Genomic DNA, 6,228 nt, shown 5'->3' on the forward strand with positions numbered 1-6,228 from the left:
ATGATCTACTAGATTCTTGGGATCTGCTATTGAGCCCAGTCATGGCTTCATAGTGGGGAATTCAAATCTACTTTCCCCTTCAGCAACTATCAAATGCCTCGTTAGTACTATGAAGGAAGAGTTAAAGGCACTTCTCTACTATATATTGTACTTTATGTCCCTCCTTAGCTAAAGTCATCAATAGACTTAGGATGTGATGACTCCTCAAAACTGAGAAATAAATTTGTTTCATGTCCACAGAATCAGGCAATGTGGATAGTTTGGAAATGCTCTCCCCATTTCATATCTATTTTCTGTTTCATATCATATCTTCTGGAAGACGTGATACTACCTAAAGGGATTTTTTTTTTAAAATTCAAAAGGACTCCCATTTCCTAACTAACTTCTTGTGCAACCAGTCACTCTCATGCAGACTTGATTTCATGTTTTAGAAGCTGTCTACTCATCAGTGGCCCTGATCTTCCAGGTATTTATGCACAAGTATATTACTTTTAACGGTTCACCTTCAAAACAGAAGGATATACTCAAACTGTGTTATAATCAAATTTCAGGATGCTTTTACACCACAAAGCCTTAATTCAGTACATAATTATGGGCATTGGGTCCCTAGCAGTCTAATTAAAAAAGAAGCCATGGTAGGATAGTTATATGCAAGAGTTAAAACAATCTGGAAGCATTGCCATGCAGATTAATAGGGTTGATTAGTTCATTCCTTTTCAATATCAGTGGAAATAGTCACTATTGCTTGATTGTTTAAACATGGAAGAGTTGTCTCTCAAATAATTTTTAATATGTCTTAGCTGAAATTGAATATATCTACAATTTTATTTTCCAGACCATTTTCAGAGTATATTTTCTTAGTCACTAATGCCTCCCCAAAATGCATATTTTGTAAGTAGCATTCACATTCCAGTGTCCATATTAACAAGAGCTTCCAAACATTACATATAAAATTACAATGGGTCATTGAGTTGTCTGTTAGACAGCTAAGGAACTGGCATGCCCTAGGCAAGCTGTCTAATTGGTATCCCAAATCACACACATTCTTGAAGATGCAAGCTGCTAGAACTGGATTTAAAAAAAAAACTTGAATAAGCAGTTTTAAAGAGTTTACTTTTCCAATTTTAAAATGTCACTTTTGATTTTGAGTTGATGTGTACTAGAAAAAATAAATAATTTACTGTTCAGAATTAGAACAATGTCTTCAGATGAACCTCATAAATCAAGGCTGATTCACTGAGGGTTGATTAATTAAATGGAAAGAGATACAGATATTATGCAGGAAATTCAAAATCTGCTGGTTTATATATCTTTACTAACATACTCTTCTACGAATGAAACTATCTCACTTCTTTAACATGCAGCATAACAATAACTTTGCAAAAATAAAATGGAAAGCTTACTTTTTTTCATTAATAGCTATGCATAGATTTTTGGTACGCAGTTTATGAGGCCTATTATTATTCAAATGGTTTGAGAAAATATGACCTAATGAGATTTGTTCACTGCTCAGCACCTAGCACATTTTACACATTATAATAGGTTAGACTCTACTTTCATTATTCAACTGAAATACTTTAGAAATGTGTCACTAAGCTGTTGTATTGGCTCAATGTGCTGGACGTTATTCAAAGATCAGAGTACCTAGGAAAGATTGCAATTAACTGGCATATATATTCTGCTGTTATTTAGCTATTCATCTTACATTTCAATTTCCCAAACACGGATCCAAATCCTGAAGTACTAACTCAGTTCTTACTTGACATCAATGGGAATGTTGCCTAAGGACGGAGTTGAACTAATTAAGCACGTCATGATTTGGCCTACTTTGGGGGATTAGATGGCTCAGAAAATGGAGAGGATTAATTTTGTACTTAGTCCTTTCTGAACACGGACCAGATGATTTGGCCCTTGCTATGGATCTTTTTACTTTAAAGATCATGGTTCAAATAAAGGAAATGATATAGGCTAGTAATGACTAAGTAATTCTTTTGAATGTGGCCATATAGATATACACACTGAATGGGCCTAATCCAAGGCTCATTCAAGTCCAAGACAATCTTTCCGTTGGACTTGAATGAGCCTTGGATTAGGCCCTTAAATAGGTGAACAAATAAAATTTTGCAGACTATTTAAACTCCAGTAACTTTGCAGTCTAGAGGCATTAACTGATAGAAAACAGAACAGTTACCCTGTGATGGCTGCTTTGTGGCCTACACGAAATGAGTTGGCATCACAAGCTTACACTGTTATATCTGTCCTATGGATAAAAAAAGACTAACTTACCAGGTGCCACCAGCACTAAAATTCATTTTTCAAACAAGCAGGGAAACTTGAACTAAATGATTCTTTCATGACAAGATCATCAAATCATGTAAATTGACGTCACCAATTAACATTGGCTGGGAATCTTGCCTATATTGTTTTGCTATAGGACTGTTGCTAACCCCATATTAGGAGACCTTTACTTTTTTATTTTTTGACATATGAGTTACCATTTTGGTAGAAAACATTACTTGACTATTGTATCTTCATTAATCTATTGTGCTTCTACCTGGAAATGTTAAATTGTAATAAAAATCATCAATTTCCCAAAGCAAAATATAAAATAATTTCCCCCCCTAATGACAGAGATAATAGCACCACTGACAGGTAAACTAGCTTACAAAACCTCAGATTGTCATATACATGCATTATATCATATTGCTGATTGTTATGCCAATGACCTTCACTCAGCCAGCTCAGTTACTATCAGAATTATTTATTAGCCCTGATCTCATTTCATAACATATCCTGTACTGACATAACCAGATGATGGAAGCATTTGCTACTGGATTTTATCTATCGAATAAATGATTATATTGACTTCAACATCTAACAGTCTTTTCGCTTAGTGGTATTATATATACCCTGAAGAGTCAGAGAAGCTTTAATCCTGAGTAGGCTAATCCTCAACTGTCTTAACAGAAAAGAAGTGCCTTCTTGAGGTCAGTAGTACATCCAGCTATAGATTTACCAAACAGTGCTCTTGGCTCCCAGAGATATATTTTTTAATCAACACTATTAAGATAGGATGTATAAGGGGAATATTCTGTATAAGGAGTATATTTCATCTGAGGGAAAGGTATTATTTGTACTTATTCTTTTGTGCTTGTCAGCAAGCATTAAAAACACTGTATTGGACTCTGAATTCCATAACACCAATGTAAATCTGCAATAATTTCACTGGCTTTGGTAAAGTTACTTCCCATTTTCATCTGGGTAACTGCAATCTGAATCTGTCCCGTAGATTTTCTTCATCCATACTACTTCATCAGCTGATTTCCATCAAACTAGCTAAGAATAAGGGGTACTGGAAGATAACCTAAGTACTTTAAATCAACCACAAAAAAATCTTAATGCTTTAGGAAAGTGATTAAAGGACAGAGAATAAAAGAAATTTACTAGATTAATGTTTGGAAAACTGAATAGGGTAGAAAAGCAGGAAAGTTGGACTAGGACAAACCTTAAAGATGATAGACATTTTTGCACCACATGACCTTTTCCTGTTCCTAGAATTTCCTTTATCCTTTGGAATATGCACTATCTCAATTAAATTCCAACATCCAGATACTATGATGAATGCCATAAAAATGTATACAAATACCCTAACCCTTCATATGTTGACTTGCATGCAATGCTTCAGAGATGGTTGAAAAATGGGTAAAAGTTAAGAATAAAAGCCCCACCATTTTTTAAAATCAACATTTGAAGTTTCATTGAGTCTTTTGAGCATAGTTCATCCAAAGTATGGCACTAAATTAAACTCTTAGAACAAATTTAATTGTCTGATTAAATAATCATAGTATTATTGCTTCCAGAAAGAGAATAATAAATTCATGTAAGTCAATTTTATGCACGCCTGAACTCATTTCAGACTGTTAAAAGTGAAAATTGATAGCAAACTGTATTGACAAATCCTGAATGGACATAATTACTCAAGAAGAACCATCTTGAATAAATTCATGATAGCATAACTCAACTTTAATTCTGCAGAATACTAAAAGTAACCACTCTTATTTGTTTCAGTTAACTGATTTTACTCCTTGATGTTTAACTTTGGTACTCAAGGAAGTGACAATTTGATCAGTGTCAAGTACAAAGCATGTTGGGACAGTACCACACATCTCGTCTGACACACCTTCCTTCGTAGCTGCACCACTCCCTACAGTATCAAGTTGCAGTTAAAATCCAACCTCTTCAGAGTAAAGATTGACATTTGTGTGGCAGTTTTGTCCACAAGCATCCACTATGGAATAGGCTTTGCCAGTCTCCCTTCCCACATTCTGACCCCCTGGTTTATTTTTACTTGAGACCTAAGGCAGAGTTGATACCTTAACTGACTACCTCAGAATAATGATTATCTCCATTTCTGTGACTTGAATGGATGATTCCTGTGAAAGACGGAAGCAGAGTGCTACTATCTCCCAGGTAATGACACACACCTCCATAGGAATCTGTGGAATCTGCTACACTGGAGTTCTGAGAGCCATACAGATTGATAGAGGGAGGAGATACTGCTCAGGCCATTGTCACCTCAATAGCTGACAGATATTTGCTCTCACATTAATGGGGCTTGATGGTGGATTTGTGCCAGCAACCTCTGAACAAAGGGGCTTTTGAAAAGGGATGGGGTGCACAGCTGCTGCCAAAGAAGAGAGAAGTTCAGAGCAGCCATGTGGAACAACACTTTGTGGGATTGGGGGGTTCACTTTCCCATAAAACCTGGAGAGCTACAGGATTTGGGACATTGTTACACAGGCCTTCTAAAAAACCCCAAACTTAAAAACTGTCTATAAATTAATAAGAAGGGATTTCTTGGACCACTTATCCATCCTCTCATGGATATGTCTGTAATAGGGAATAATTAATCTCTTAGGCCCCAACCAATGAACTACCTAAGCGTGTACTTAACTTTAAGAATGTGTCCTGTCCTATAAGAGTCAATGGGACTATTTACATGCTTAAATTCTTAGTTGCATCTGGGACTAAATCTTAGTGAAAATATTTTGGGAAGGAGAAATGACAACTTGGGTTTCACTGAAAATCTATACCTGAGTAGAAACATATATTTTTCTTTAATTATCTTATGTGAAGCATATGAGCATCATTAAATATATTGCCTAACATATTGCTGCACTTTAAGCCATTTAAACATAGCATCATGTGAAACATTTTAACTTCCTGGCCCTCTGGGAAACAGATGAAATGTAGAGATGCAGCATCACTGATTCCACTGAGATCTTTGAATGGTTCCCTCACTTAAAATTGCTGAAAACTATACTAACTGGTTGATGTTATGAATTTATTCCCAGAAATGTTGACTTCATTGAATAAAAATAGTAATATTTAGAAACTTCCTATGTCTGAAGTGCTTATGGGTAAATGAGGATCATTGATGCTGCTGTTGGTAGCAGCTATTTCTGACCCAATTCTTGTCTCATTTAATTATCTTGTTCTAAGTTATACAGGTAGTCAGTGCAGGATTTTATGAATCTATGGGAGGTGCTGGATTGTAAAACAAATGAAAACAAAAAACTTAATTCTGAACACCATAGGACTGAACTAGAAATAATTTTTTTAATGAAACCTTTAAGAAACTTGAAATTTGTTGAAAGCATACTCAACTTTGAAACAAACAAAAAGCATGTGCCTTGACCATTTAAGTCAATGGGAGTTTTATCATTCATTTCAGAGGGGCCAGGATTTCATCAATTAACTGTATCTTCTCTACAAGCAGGAATGAAAATAAGTGATGACTGCACAGTCACCACAAGAGCAGTGCTTGTATTAACCATACGTGTGTGGAGACAACTACTATGTAACTAGTATCATTGCTATGAGGGGATCTTCAAAGCTGATAAGCTTGAGAAATAATGTTGCCAATAGGTTTGTGACATAGGCAAAGAGGCCCCTGTACCTCCTTTATATCAGGACAAAGTGAATGCAAAGCAGACATAAAATGCTGCCATTTTCATTTGGTAGCATTTTTACCCCCACTTTGCACTCACTTTGCCCAAGTGTAAACACCTACACCAATTACAGGGCAATGAAAATCAGGTCTTGAGGTTTAGAAATGTAGTGCTTTTTAAATGGTCCCAGTCCTGCAAATCTCCTTTTTCAATTAATTGATTCTGGCTGCTGGTCTGGATAGTACCTAATACAGTGAAGATAGTCACACACATTAAG

Source organism: Mauremys reevesii, linkage group 8, assembly GCF_016161935.1.
Source record: "Mauremys reevesii isolate NIE-2019 linkage group 8, ASM1616193v1, whole genome shotgun sequence".
NCBI lineage: Eukaryota > Metazoa > Chordata > Testudines > Geoemydidae > Mauremys > Mauremys reevesii.